The following is a 15,575-nucleotide window of genomic DNA, read 5'->3' on the forward strand; positions in this document are numbered from 1 at the left end:
ATCCTAAGGCTCTTGCCTTCCCCGAACCACTGCCCAAGACGGCTGCCAGCATCTCCCAGGGTTCAGACTTACTTATCTAAATCTGCAGGCCAGGTGATCACCTTAGCAACTCTCAGACTAGTGAGAAAGCTTCTTTCCTTCAAACAACCAGGAAGCCTTGCCTCCTGTCTTACTGACTCCTACTGAGCCAAATGTGCATCTCTTATTAGTGATAAAGAAGCAACGTCACTGTAACTAGGGACTCTTCCGGCCTTGACAACCCTAGAGTCCAAGATGGAATCAGATCCTCTGAAGCACCTACACTGTTTCAGGAAGATCGGTAACCCAATGGAAGTCAGGTTAGTTGTAAAGAGAAGAGGAATAGATGTCAAGGAGTCAACCACAATGAACAGAGCAGAGGAGAAGTTGGATGGGAGAAGATTAAATAGTGAATGGGAGTGAAGTGCTGGGGACAACACATGACACACGGAGACAACACTTTCAAGAAGTTTGGCTGTAAAGAGGGATAGAGAGATAAGGTGCTAACTGGATGGAGATGTGGAGGGAAAGGAAGGGTTTTACAACTCTTTTTTTTTTTTTTTTTGAGACGTAGTTTCTTTCTTGTTGCCCAGGCTGGAGTGCAATGGTGGGATTTCGGCTCACTGCAACCTCCACCTCCCAGGTTCAAGCAATTCTCCTGTCTCAGCCTTCTTAGTAGCTGGGATTATAGGTACCTGCCACCATGCCTGGCTAATTTTTTGTACTTTTAGTCAAGATGGGGTTTCATCATGTTGGCCAGGCTGGTCTTGAACTCCTGACCTCAGGTGATCTGCTCTCCTTGGCCTCCCAAAGTTCAGGATTACAGGCGTGAGCCACCGCGCCCGGCCAGTTTTATGATTTTTACCAGAGAAGTTACTAGAGCATCGCTGAATACTAATGGAGGGCTGGTTAGGAGGTGTGGGTCCAGCAGGGGAAGAAGCTGAAAATGCATGGAGGAAATAAGAAATGGAGCAAAGTCTATATGAAGATGAGAAGGGGTGGGGTGCTGCGTTGGTGTGAGGGCTTGGGTTTTACTGAGCAAGAAGGAAGAGTGTCTGCAAGTATGAACTCCACACCTGGAGGATCTGGGTGACTTCGGGCAAGTTAATCTCGTTGAGCCTGTTTCCTTGGCTTTTAAAATGGAGGTGAAGCCTTTACTTCACAAGGATGTTGTGAGGATTAAATGAGCTAATGTGTGTAAATGACTCAATGATATCTTTTAGCTTTGTTCAGACCTTCCTCCTTCTCCTTCCAACCCCAATCCACTGTACCAACTCATTTTAAGCCAGTGATAAACATCTAGTTAAGTGTTGGATTGTCTTTTGGGGCTGTGAGACCGAGTAACACACTAAAGGAAAGGGAGAGGGATAGGGAAGGAGAAAAGATGGATATAAATTTATGTTTGCAAGGCTTTTTTCATCCAATAGCCTCCAAGTTCCTTACCAAGGAATCTTTAACAAAGTCCTTGAGGAGCTTTTCAAGGTGGCAATTACACAAATCCTGCTGAGAAGAATATTGGCTACTTGGAAAAGAATGCAGTGAGCAGAGTCCTCCTCCCAGATGTCATTGAAAGACCAAGATGTCATTGTTCTTCAATCATTTTTGACAGCTTTACTAGGTTATGGGCGGTTCTAGCCACAGAACCAGGAAGCAGACAGAAGGAAGTAAGTCAGAGAAGGGCAACTACGAATGAGCCATCAGTGCTGGCTTTGGACACCGCCACCTTGCTGTGTTTGTTGTGGAAATCACTGAACTTCTTGCATTCTTAGTTTTTCTTTTGGTGAGGCAAACGAATAAACAAACAAACCGTAAAACAGGCTGATATGGTTTGGCTGTGTCTCCACCAAATCTCAACGTGAATTGTATCTCCCAGAATTCCCACATGTTGTGAGAGAGACCCAGAGGGAGGTAATTGAATCATGGAGGCTGGTCTTTCCCGTGCTAGTCTCCTGATAGTGAAGAAGTCTCACGAGATCTGATGGGTTTTTCAGGGGGTTCTGCTTTTGCTTCTTCCTCATTTTTCTCTTGTTGTTGCCATGTAAGAAGTGCCTTTCACCTCCCGCCATGATTCTGAGGCATATGGAACTGTAAGTCCAATTAAACCTCTTTTTCTTACCAGTCTCGGGTATGTCTTTATCAGCAGCATCAGAATGGGCTAATACACAGGCTGGACACAGTGGCTCATGCTTGTAATCCCAGCAATTTGGGAGGCAGAGGTGGGCAGATTACTTGAGGTCAGGAGTTCAAGACCAGCCTGGCCGACATGGAGAAACCCCATCTCTACTAAAAAAAAAAAAAAAAAAAATGCCAGGCATGGTGGCAGGCACCTGCAATCCCAGCTACTCAGGAGGCTAAGCCATGAGAATCACCTGAACCCAGGAGACGAAGGTTGCAGTGAGCCGATATCACACTATTGCACCCCAGCCCACGTGACAGAGTGAGAGCCTGTCTCAGAAAACAACAACAACAACAAAAGAAAAAACGTAAAACGAACAAAAAATGAAATCTTCTTCCTGCTTAGATCACTGGAACAGGCTAAATTGTTTTCGATTAAGGGTGTTTGGAAATACAGTATTTTGAGTTGTCATAATTCTGGAGTGTGCTACTGGCATTCAGTGCCCCCTCCAGAAATGCTGTCGACTCTGTCCCGTAGGAAGCTTCGGTTGTGCCAGTCTTTTAAGTTCCGTGCTACCACCCGGTTTGGAGTCCAGGAATGGTCCTGGTGATATTTCACAACAGGTGGCTGGGTGGGGCAGAGGCTGCAGTGTACTCTGCTAACGTCTCCCGGGAAGAATCTGGCAGCTTTCCTTGCCCTTCTCTGAGCCTGTTCCTAGGACGGTGTTCTAGCTCCCAGCAAGTACCCAGTAGATATTGGGTGTGGCATACACTCGTGTGACAGGCAGACTCAAGAGGGCTCTCTGTTTCCACATCTTGGAAAGACTTTGTTAGTGCTTTTTTGGAAGGAACTGATATGATTCAGCGGGCACCTATAGCACCTTTGTAGTCAACTGAAGAGACCCCACAGACCTCATCATTTGCCCTCTATTATAGATAAGTGGAAACATCAGGAACAATAAAATCTACGTTATTGGTTTCACACCTTGAGCGCAGAATGTATGCATTTTTTTCTGTTTTCACACTGTGTGATGCCATCTTCAGAAACAAAAGTTTACATGCAGTCAAGCATTCTCATTGTATATTTGTGTGTTTTTTTTTTTTTTGAGACGGAGTCTCGCTCTGTCGCCCAGGCTGGAGTGCAGTGGCCGGATCTCAGCTCACTGCAAGCTCCGCCTCCCGGGTTTATGCCATTCTCTCCCCTCAGCCTCCGGAGTAGCTGGGACTACAGGCGCCTGCCATCTCGCCCGGCTAATTTTTTGTATTTTTTTTAGTAGAGACGGGGTTTCACCGTGTTAGCCAGGATGGTCTCGATCTCCTGACCTCGTGATCCGCCCGTCTCGGCCTCCCAAAGTGCTGGGATTACAGGCTTGAGCCACCGCGCCCGGCCGTATATTTGTGTTTTAATGAAGGTCATGGAGGAAAGAGCTGTGATGAAGTTTCAGCAGAAGAAAGGTTTGCCTGTGTAAAGCTGTCAGATGGAAAAGAGTGCTGTGTCTCAGCTTACTGCTGGCTGTGACAAAGGCAGTTCAAAACCTTGCTGCTCTTTTGAGTGATTCCCGAAACAGGAGAAGCAGATTGGTCACTCTTGCCCAGGAAAACCTCCTGCTGGCTCTGGGCTTCAGAGACTTTTGAACTTGTCCCTAGTAATCAAACCTCAGTCTATTGAGAAGTTCTACCACATTTGTGTATTTTTTCTGGGGGAATAAAACTCCCTCTAGTTTGCATTTCTACTTTTCATCTTTGATGAGGCACATCCCTAAATTGCACACACACATCCTTTGTGTGCTAAGATCAGTGACTCATACCAAGTTAGAACGCATGAGTACTTGTATAAATTCAGACATGTGAACATGCATCTTTTATTGGCTTTCCTCTTATACCTAGTAAAATCTCCAAGAGAAATACTTTTCAATTATCAAACACCTTAAATTACATGGACCTGAAACTACCTTTACCTGAAAGCACTGGGGAGAAGGGCTACAAAAGAAAGCTGGTTCTTTAATTTGTTTTAAATTTCTTCTAGTTTACACACAGAAAAATAATAACCTGACATTTGAATGATGAACCTGAGATAGATACTATGTGCATGTTTTCAATTAATATTCATGGTGCCTTTTCTCTTATAAGTGTGAAATAAAATATTGACCCCATGTGACAACAAAATATCATGCAAAAAACAAGACAAATAATGGTTATGGAGATAGGCAATTCCAGGAAGCAAGTAACAACCTTATCCCTTCCAAAATATTTCTATCCATCCATATCATAAATGTTTACTTAGCACCCACAATGTGCCAAGCACTGGGCTATATGCCAGGAATAAAAAGTTGAGTAAGACACAGCTTCTACCCTCAAGAAGCTCACTGCATTGGCCAGGCACAGTGGTTCACGCCTGTAATCCCAGCACTTTGGGAGGCCAAGGCAGGTGGATTACCTGAGGTCAGGAGTTCGAGACCAGCCTGGCCAACATGGTGAAACGCCCGTCTCTCCTAAAAATACAAAAATTAGCCAGGTGTACTGGTGGGAGTCTGTAATCCCAGCTACATGGGAGGCTGAGGCAGAAGAATCACTTGAACCTGGGGGACGGAGGTTGCAGTGAGCCTAGGTCATGCCACTGCACTCCAGCCTGGGGGATAGAGCAAGACTCAGTCTCAAAAAAATAAAAAATAAAAATAAAAAAATAAGAAGCTCACTGCCAGGTAATGAATGGAGGGGCTAAATTGCTGGGTCTCACTAGAACCAACATCAAACCCTTTATATTCATAGATCATAGAACTCCATAGAATCCAGCAGCCCATCAGCCACAAACTGATGAAGTAACGCTAAGTAGAATTCTTTATTGTCCACAGGCACGGGCATGTGAACCATATTTAGGAACCAATAACACTGTCTTAGGTGCAGTGACTCATGCAGCTTGTCTACAATATCTCAAATACCCCTGGACTGGTGCCCAGGGGACCAGGCCTACCTCACAGTTGTGGATTACTTCCCAGGGAATAAAACACTTTCACGTATGCTATTACCACCTCCATGACGAATGTAGGGCAGGCATAATGAATACTCACATTTTATAGATGAGGAAACTGAAATACTTAATGAAATGACTAATCCAAGTTACCAAACCAGCAAGGGGCCAAAAGTCAGGTAAGGTAGACTTGTTTGTTTTCATTCAAATGTTCTATAACTCCCCAGAGAACCTAGAGTTCCTCCCTTAAATGTAATGGGACCCCTGGGAAGTACTGTGAGTTGAGAACCGGTATGAATCAAGGCCACAAAAGGTTGGCTATAATGTGGGGACTGGCCTGGTGCGGTGGCTCATGCCTATAATCCCAGCATTTTGGGAGACCACAGTGGTGGGTCACTTGAGGCCAGGAGTTCAAGACCAGCCTGATCAACATGGCGAAACACCGTCTCTACTAAAAATACAAAAATTAGACAGGTATGGTGATGCACGCCTGTAATCCTAGCTACTCAGGAGGCTGAGGGACGAGAATCACTTGAGCTCCGGAGGCAGAGGTTGCAGTGAGCCAAGATCATGCCACTGCACCCCAGCCTGGGCCACAGAGACTCTGTCTCAAATAAAAAATAATAATAATGGTTGGGCACGGTGGCTCACGCCTGTAATCCCAGCACTTTGGGGGGCCGAGGTGGGCGGATCATGAGGTCAAGAGATCAAGACTATCCTGGCTACCGCAGTGAAACCCCGTTTCTACTAAAAATACAAAATATTAGCTGGGCGTGGCGGCGGGCGCCTGTAGCCCCAGCTACTCGGGAGGCTGAGGCAAGAGAATGGTGTGAACCCGGGAGGCAGAGCTTGCAGTGAGCCGAGATTGCACCACTGCATTCCAGCCTGGGTGACAGAGCAAGACTCTGTCTCAAAAAATAAAAAAAATAAATAAAATAATAATAATAACAACAATGTGAGGACCAGTGACCCACCATGATTGTATAGGGGTGATTCCCTCAGGTGGTGTCTAAGATCCCTGGGGCATGCTGCATCCGGAAGGAAGCTGGGGAGTTTGCTGTTGCCTCAGGTCAGGGAGTGGATTAATGGGCTTACACCCTGGGGACTGCATTTGGGAAGGGGAGATTGGATGCACTCTGACAGCTTCTATCGAACAGCATAGAGCTCCAGGTGTTCTTAAATCAGATCGGGTTTGGGGATGATGGGGGGAAGCCTTGATTGCAGAGTCACTGATACCAGGTCTTTTTATGAAGATTCTATGGTACTGGAGGGTGACTCTGGAAATTCTGAAAAGGGGTTTACCTCAGTATTCAGATTTTTTGCCTTAGGAAGGAAAGAGCTGGGCCGGGCACGGTGGCTCAAGCCTGTATCCCAGCACTTTGGGAGGCCGAGACGGGCGAATCACGAGGTCAGGAGATCGAAACCATCCTGGCTAACATGGTGAAACCCCGTCTCTACTAAAAATACAAAAAAACTAGCCGGGCGAGGTGGTGGGCGCCTGTAGTTCCAGCTACTCGGGAGGCTGAGGCAGGAGAATGGCGGGAACCCGGGAGGCGGAGCTTGCAGTGAGCTGAGATCCGGCCACTGCACTCCAGCCTGGGGGCAGAGCGAGACTCTGTCTCAAAAAAAAAAAAAAAAAAAAAAGGAAGGAAAGAGCTGGGTCTTGGGGATTTCTTACTAGTAGCCAATAACTTCAAGCCATCTAGGGACTCTTTAATAGTGGCCACTTGACTAAGGGGAGGAGGAAGCCCTATAGTTTCTACATGTTTCCTAGAAAAAGAACTGACTAGTGTCTGTAGTCCCTGGCCAAATGTCTTGAAAGTGTTGTCCCCAGCACTTCACCCCCATTCACTAATCTTCTGCCATCCAACTCCTTCTCCTCTGCTGTGTTCATTGTGCTTGATTCCTTGACATCTATTCCTCTTCTCTTTACAACTAACCTGACTTCCATTGCGTTACCGATCTTCCTGAAACAGTGTAGGTGCTTCAGAGGATCTGATTCTATCTTGGACTCTAGGGTTGTCAAGGCCGGAAGAGTCCCTAGTTACAGTGACGTTGCTTCTTTATCACTAATAAGAGATGCACATTTGGCTCAGTAGGAGTCAGTAAGACAGGAGGCAAGGCTTCCTGGTTGTTTGAAGGAAAGAAGCTTTCTCACTAGTCTGAGAGTTGCTAAGGTGATCACCTGGCCTGCAGATTTGGATAAGTAAGTCTGAACCCTGGGAGATGCTGGCAGCCGTCTTGGGCAGTGGTTCGGGGAAGGCAAGAGCCTTAGGATGAAGCTGACACTCAAAAAGCAGAGCAGAGAGACAAAAGGATTCCAGGGGCCTGAGGACATTGTTGAAACGCCGAATCAAAGCATCCCTGAAACTCACCCTACCCCTGAGCTTTCTATTATGTGGCTTTATAAATCTGTATTGCCTGAGTCAGATTGAGTCTTTAGTTACCTAGTTTTTAGTTACCTGCAATTAAAAAAACTTGAGATACTTGTATTAAAATTGTTCTTGCCTGGTTCTGGATTGACCTCTATGTAGCTAAATACAATAATCTTTTTCATTCTCATTTTCTCTTCTTGACAGCATTTAACAAATATACCACTGATTCCTTAAGGCAGTCTCTTAGCATGGCTTCTGTGAGATATACACATATTGAGACAGATTCTTTCTCTGTCACCCATGCTGGAGTACAATGGCATGATCACAACTCACTGCAGCCTTGACTTCTCAGGCTCGAGCGATCCTCCTGCCTCAGCCTCCCAAGCAGCTGGGTCCAGAGATGTGTGCCACCATGCCCAGCTAATTTTTAACAATTTTTTTTTTTTTTTTTGAGACGGAGTCTCGCTCTGTCGCCTGGGCTGGAGTGCAGTGACCGGATCTCAGCTCACTGCAAGCTCCGCCTCCCGGGTTCATGCCATTCTCCTGCCTCAGCCTCCCGAGTAGCTGGGACTACAGGCGCCCACCACCTCGCCCGGCTAGTTTTTTGTATTTTGTAGTAGAGACAGGGTTTCACCATGTTAGCCAGGATGGTCTCGATCTCCTGACCTCGTGATCCACCCGTCTCGGCCTCCCAAAGTGCTGGGATTACAGGCTTGAGCCACTGCGCCCGGCCCTAATTTTTAAAATTTTTGTAGAGATGAGGTCTCACTATGTTGCCCAGGCTAGTCTTGAACTCCTGGGCTCAAGCAATTCTCCCACCCCGGCCTTCCACAGTGTTGGGATGACAGGTGTGAGCCACCACACCCTGCCTTCTATGATATTCTGCTCACTGGTGTTTCTCCTCCTCTACAGCCTCTGTTCTCTGGTCTCCTGAATCCACTCTTTTGTCTCTACCAAACCCCTGAATATTGGAGGTCTTCGGGGACTGGTCACATGCACACTTCAATTCTCACTTGATACCTTCTCCTAAGCAATGCTTTTTATTTCCCTGTCTTTAAATCCCACGACAGGGCAATGACTCCCAAATTTATACTCTTCAATTCAGACCTCGTTTCTGAGCTGCAACTGCTATTGGGACCTATTTTTTTTTTTTTGAGACAGGGTCTCGCTTTGTCACCCAGACTGGAGTGCAGCGGCCCGATCATGGCTCACTGCAGCCTTGACCTCCCGGGCTCAATTGATCCTTCCACCTCAGTCACCCGAGTAGCTGGGCCTACAGGTGCATGCCACCATGCCCAGCTGATTTTTGTATTTGTAGTAGAGACAGGGTGTTGCCATGTTGTCCAGGCTGGTCTACAAGTCCTGGGCTCAAGTGATTTACCTGCCTCAGCCTCCCAAAGTGTTGGGATTACAGGCATGCGCCACTGCACCTGGCCTATTGTGACGTCTTGGCAGTCTCCCAGGACCAGAACTGAACTCGTTATGTGAAAATAGAAACTTCATGAGGTCAGGGCCCATGGCTGTCCTGTTTACCACTGTATCACCCATTCTCAGCAACCTGCCTCACACAGAAAGAGTCCATGAAACTTCGGAATAAGGGAATGAATGAGGGACAGATGAGTGAAGAAATTAAGGAATGGTGCCCTCTGGTTGCAAATAACATGATATCCCAACTCAAAGTAGTTTAAATAAAAAGAGGCAGTTAGACACCTGGGGGTGTCTCCAGTGAAATTAGGGAATGTGGCTGAACCTCAAGACCATTTAGAACATTGGCTTTGGACACTGTTAGGACTTTCTTCAACTCTCGCCCCTTCTTGGTGTGCATGTACTTCATTTTTCTCTCTTGCTGCCTTTTTAGTTCCTCAGACCAAATGGAGATCCTAGACCTCCACTGGGATTGGCAGGTTTTTTTGTTGTTTTTATTTAATTTTATTATTATCATTATTATTGAGACAGAGTGTCACTCTGTCACCCAGGCTGGAGCGCAGTGGTGAGATCTTGGCTCACTGCAACCTCCGCCTCCTGGGTTCAAGCGATTCAGCCTCCTGAGCAGCAGGGATTACAGGTGCACACCACCACACCTGGTTAATTTTTGTATTTTTAGTAGAGGTGGGGTTTCCCCATGTTGGTCAGGCTGCTCTTGAACTCCTGACCTCGTTATCTGCCTGCCTCGACCTCCCAAAGTGCTGGTATTGCAAGTGTGAGCCAGCATGCCCGGCCTGGCAGGTTTTTTAAAAGGCCCCAACCTTTATGATATCACACTCTCCTGGTTTTCACTCTCCACAGCCTCTCTTAGCTGGTGTCTTTTATCAGCTTTTTCCTCTACCCAGCCCCTAAGTTTTGGAGTTCCTCAGGGACTGTTCACAGAGGCTTGAGGGTCATGAGGTCTCTCTCATAACCACTCACCTTGGCCATTAGAACACAAAAGCAGTCATAGACAGCAGTAAACAAATGGCCACTACTGTGTTCCTAGAAAACATGACTTAGAGTAAAAGGAAAAAAACAAAACAAAACATTATTTTTTAGAGTATAGAGGCTAGAGTAAAAGGAAAGGTTAGAGTAAAAGGGGAAAAAAAGTATTTACAAACAGGTGCTGGCCCTGATCTAGAATACCAATAGATACTGATATGGTTTGGCTGTGTCACCCCGCCACGCTCCAAATCTCACCTTGAATTTAACAATCCCCACATGTCAAGGGCAGGGCCAGGTGGAGATATTTAACTCGTGGGGGCAGTTTCCCTCCTGCTGTTCTCATGGGAGTAAATAAGTCTCACAAGATCTGATGGTTTTGTAAAGGGGCGTTCCCCTGCACAAGCTCTCCTGCCTGTAGCGGTAAAAGGCGTGACTTTGCTTCTCCTTTGCCTTCCGCCATGATTGTGAGGCCTCCTCAGCCATGCTGAACCGTGAGTCCATTAAACCTCTTTCCTTTATAAATTACCCAGTCGTGGGTATGTCTTTATTAGAAGCATGAGAACAGACTAATACAGATACTAAGTCCACATGTCATCATCAGTTCAGCAATTTGGAGAGAGACAGACACCGCTCTCTCTTGGTTCTGTGCTGTCTCTTAGCCTAGCTGGGGTCACTTTCCCATCCCTGATCCAAAGACTGGCGGAGGAGGCAGGGTCAACATATTACTCTCTAGGTCAACGTGGCTACTCTAATGGCACTCACCTGTACTGCAGGAGGACTGAAGATTGGGAGCAATTCCTGGGAAAAATCATGCTACAAAATTCCAACATCTAAAACGTAGTTTATTTTTATTTATTTGGCTTTAAAATAACATTTATTTCTCGGGGCAGTGCACACTATGGGCGTGAAATCCAAGGCCTCACTCCACCGCTGGGATGCCACTGGTGGCGATCAACTTCTTCCAGCCTCCACATCTGAGCCTTGCACAGAGCAATGTCATTGCAGACCCTGCCGTGGTTCAGCCTGCGATGCGGGCATTCTGGGTTGAGCGAGGGCTCTGAGTCCCATGCAGTTTCCTGGTTTTCAGTCTGTGTCTGGGTCCTTCTTCCTTGGTCCCTGGGCAGCGTGGTGAATGAGACCAGGCTCCTCCAGGTTACCATGCCAAGACACGGGCTTCCTGGTGATCTGTGGACCCCGTGGAGGGGTTCACGTGATGCCGGGCATAGACGTTCCGGGCTGGTAGCTCTTTGAGGTACAGCTCCTGCAAGATCTGGTTCTGACGGACCTCATCCTGGGTCACGCTCTCCCTGGGGTGTCCCGCCATGGCCTTGGCGTTGCTCCATCGGGCTCCAAGGGCTCTCTGCTCCCTTGTGCCTCTACCCCTGGCCCCGGGCTTCCGCCGTCTCCAGGCAACGGCGTCCCACGCGGTCTCCAGGCAACAGGGCTCCCACAGCCCCAGCTTCCTGCGATCCAGCCCTTACCCCTCCAGGAAAGGGCTTCCCATCACGGGACAGACCTGGAGGTCATGCGCATGTGGTGAGGCCTCACCTTGGCCAATTGTTTCCTTCCCAGCGATCAGAGGCTCTGCTTCCTCGTGCTCTCCCTTCTCCGTCTCGGGCCAGCAGTTTGCTCGGTGGTTCCAGACCAAGGCCCACGGGGAAGCCAGGTCCAAATGCAGAGGCGGGCCCGGCTGCTGAGCAGGCAGCGGAGACCGAGGGTGGGTGTCCGTGGTCCTGCGTCCCCGTGTCCACAGCCAGGCCGTGGGGACCCCGAGGTCCGCTCCTTCGCTGCCCGAGCACGGTCCCTGCAGGGGCCTCTCCGTGGGGTCGTGGATCGTCAGGGCTGCGGGGGTGGCTGGGCGGGGGCGGGCTGCAGGCAGGCTCTAGAAGCAGGGGCTGGGCGGGGGCGTGGGGGATAGGGAGGGATGTAGTGGAAGTTGGGGCCCCAACGGACATGCGGGCGGCAGATGCAGCCCCGATGAAGATTCACGCACGAAGAGCTCGGCAGGGCGATGCCCACGACGGGGTAGTGGACGGGCACGAACTGGTTCCGAGACGAGTAGCAGATGGGGCAGAAGGACGAGTAGGTGGGATGGAACAGGAGCGTAGTGTGCGGGTCCAGAAACGGAGGGCGGATGGGAGGAAAGAAGAGCCGTCCGCCAAGGCGCTGTGGGGTGGAGCCGAGGGGGCGCCGGGGCTGGGGGGCGGAGATGCGGGGCAGCTTTCGGGTCATTTTCAGCGAGTGCAGCGCTCTCTAGTCGGAACGGTCGGAGTGCGCGGCGAGCGCGGGGCCTGCGCGGCTTTTACCTCCTCCGGGCGTTCTAGGGCGGAACGCGCTTTGTGACCCGCGCCCCATCCGAAGCCAGGAGCGCCCCGCCAGTCGGCATAGGGCCTGGTCTCCGGGTTTAGGAACAAACAGGGGAAATGGAAGACAGAGGCAATGGCAGCCCCTTTTCTTGGGTACCCTGTAGTTTTGCCCTCAGTAGGCAAAGGCTGATCGGAGGGGTAGGATACAGTTAGGGGCCGGGGGCCTGGGAGAGCGGCTCTGAGCAGGAACTGGGAAAAGGGGACGAAGTCAGTGCCCCAGGCCCCTTCCCTTACCACAGCGTTCAAAGCCCTTCAGTCCCTCACATCACTGCAGGAATATGCGCAATTAGACACGCTACGTCCATTTTACCCATGGGACACGAAGGACCAGAGAGGGAACCTCCATAGGCTGGCGGTGGGTGACAAAGCAGGTGGGGCTCGAACTTGGGGCAGGAGAGGGCAGGTAGGAGGGAACGCAAAATGGCCCAAGCTCGCACCAGCCGGCGCTCCTGTGTGTGTGGACGGGATCCTGCAGGGGGCGCGGCAGAGCAGACCTGGGCGTTTCCTAGCTTACCCTTGGCCCTGTGTTCTTGGTTTGATGCTTTATTTTTAACTAGAACCAGAAACGTTGAGTCACAGCCGCTAGGATGACTACCCACTGCTGAGCGCCTAATAACTAGATTTGGACATCCTTGCTCCCTACCTGAGATGCCTCCCTCCCTGCCAGATGATCAAGGAGGCTGCACTTTTGTCTGATGCAGAAACCCTCTGCTGAACATTACCGCTTTCTTTGATCACCACCCAAAGCATAAGCCCCTTTTCTCTCCTGTTCTCAACCATACTTTTATCACTGAGGACCAAGCTCTATTTTTTTTACCTTACCCAAATTCCTACCTAAGGGGTCTAGCGATTCATGCCCTACAAACCTTAACTTCTCATCAAATGGATTTTATTTAACCCTGTATATTGTGACTTTTCTTTCTTTCTTTTTTTTTCTTTTTTGAAACGGAGTCTCACTCTCACCGAGGCTGGAGCGCGGTGGCGGGATCTCTTCTCACTGCAAGCTCCACCTCCCGGGTTCACGCCCTTCTCCTGCCTCAGCCTCCAGAGTAGCTGAGACTACAGGCGCCCGCCACCACGTCTGGCTATTTTTTGTATTTTTAGCGGAGACAGGGTTTCACCCTGTTAGCCTGGGTGGTCTCGATATCCTGACCTCGTGATCTGCCCGCGTCGACCTCCCCAAGTGCGGAGATTACAGGTGTGACCCATTACTTCCCACCTGTGACTTATTTAATCTAACTCTGGCATAACATTATAAGACAAGGAAACAATATTTAACCCCAAAATATATTTCCTTGCCATACCCTAAAATTGCCCTGCAAAGTCTCTTGTGGGAAAAATTCACCTTCGGTTGTTTTCCTTCCTTTCTTTCTAGATCCAGGAGATAATGAACTAAGAGACAGGCGTCCTTTTAAGTCTGATAAGAAACATTTTACAATGTACTCTCTCTAAAGTTTGCTATCTGAGAGCTTCTGCACAATAAAACTTAGTCTCCACAATCTTTTATCTGTAAGCTAAACATTCCTATCAATCCCAAGTCTTTCAACCAACTCAACCAATTGTCAACCAAAAAACTTTAAATTTACCTATATCCTGGCAGCCCCCATTTTAAGTTGTCTCACCGTTCTAAACCAAACCAATGTATTTCTTAAATGTGATTTAATGTCTCATGCCTTCCTAAAACATATAAAACCAAGCCGTACCCCAACCACCTTGGGCACATATTCTCAGAACCTCCTAAGGGCCATGTCACGGGCCATGGTCACTCATACTTGGCTCAGAATACATCTCTTACAATATTTTACAGGCCGGGCGCGGTGGCTCAAGCCTGTAATCCCAGCACTTTGGGAGGCCGAGACGGGCGGATCACGAGGTCAGGAGATCCAGACCATCCTGGCTAACACGGTGAAACCCCGTCTCTACTAAAAAAAATACAAAAACTAGCCGGGCGAGGTGGCGGGCGCCTGTAGTCCCAGCTACTCGGGAGGCTGAGGCAGAGAGAATGGCGTAAACCCGGGAGGCGGAGCTTGCAGTGAGCTGAGATCCGGCCACTGCACTCCAGTCCGGGCGACAGAGCGAGACTCCGCCTCAAAAAAAAAAAAAAAAAAAAATTTTACAAAGTTTAACTCTTTTCATCAACATCTCCATAATATTCTGATTTTTCCCCAACATCCTTTTACTGTCTAATTATTTGACAAAGCTTTCCGTTATACTCTCTGGAAGTCCAGCTACATGATTTAGCAAACTCCTCTGTTCCCTGAGAGTGCTTCTTTATTGACGGTCTCCTGTGACTCCTGGCTTTAACTGTACCTGGTTTCTCTTGAGGACACTGTTTCCCTTGTATCTCAAGTAGACACTACTCATTCTTTCAAACTCTAAAGTACTTCAGGGTGAGAATGTGGGTGGGGTGTTCCTTCTCCTTGCTCCTTCTAATTCCTTTAAAACCATTACTCCGCTCTTCCTATTAGAAAATCTCTTGCTCCTTAGAAGCTTGTGCTATGAGCCACCCTGTCCCTGGCTTTTCCTTTCAGATCTCCTGGATCCTCTTTTTCAATGAAAACGTTCACACTTGCCTCAAAGTCTTATTCTCGAGTCTCTCATGCTGAGTGGGTTCAATGTCCATTTAGATGGCTGGATTCAATTCTCTGGCCTCTCCTTCTTTGTGTGTTTTTTACTCATAAGAAAGTATGTATTTTGTAAAAGTTTTATTTTTAATTTAAACATAAGAATTGCATAGATTTATAGGATAAGTTGTGTAATGATCAGATCAGGGTATTTAGCATATCCATCACCTCAAATACTTATCATTTCCGTGTGATGATAATATTAAATAGCTTCCCTTTTAGATATTTTGAAATATACAATATTTTGAAATATACAATATTGTTGAATATAGTCACTGCAGTGTGCAGTAGGACACCAGAACTTATTCCTCCTATCTAGCTGTAATTTTGCACTCAACCACTCTCTCTCCATTCCTCCCCAGCCTGTAGTAGACACTATTCTGCTCTGTACTTCTATGAGATTGCCTTTTTTTTTTTCTTGAGATTTAGTCTTGCTCTGTCTCCCAGGCTGGAGTGCAGTGGCAGGATCTCGGCTCACTGCAACCTCCACCTTCCAGGTTCAAGCAATTCTCCTGCCTCAGCCTCCTGAGTAGCTGGGATTACAGGTGGCCACCACCATGCCCGGCTAATTTTTGTATTTTTAGTAGGGGAGATGGGTTTTCTCCATGTTGGCCAAGCTGGTCTTGAACTCCTGACTCAGGTAATCTGCCTGCCTCGGCCTCCCAAAGTGTTGGGATTACGGGCGTGAGCCACCACA

The sequence above is a fragment of the Trachypithecus francoisi genome, unplaced genomic scaffold, assembly GCF_009764315.1.
Source record: "Trachypithecus francoisi isolate TF-2019V2 unplaced genomic scaffold, Tfra_2.0 Lachesis_group17, whole genome shotgun sequence".
NCBI lineage: Eukaryota > Metazoa > Chordata > Mammalia > Primates > Cercopithecidae > Trachypithecus > Trachypithecus francoisi.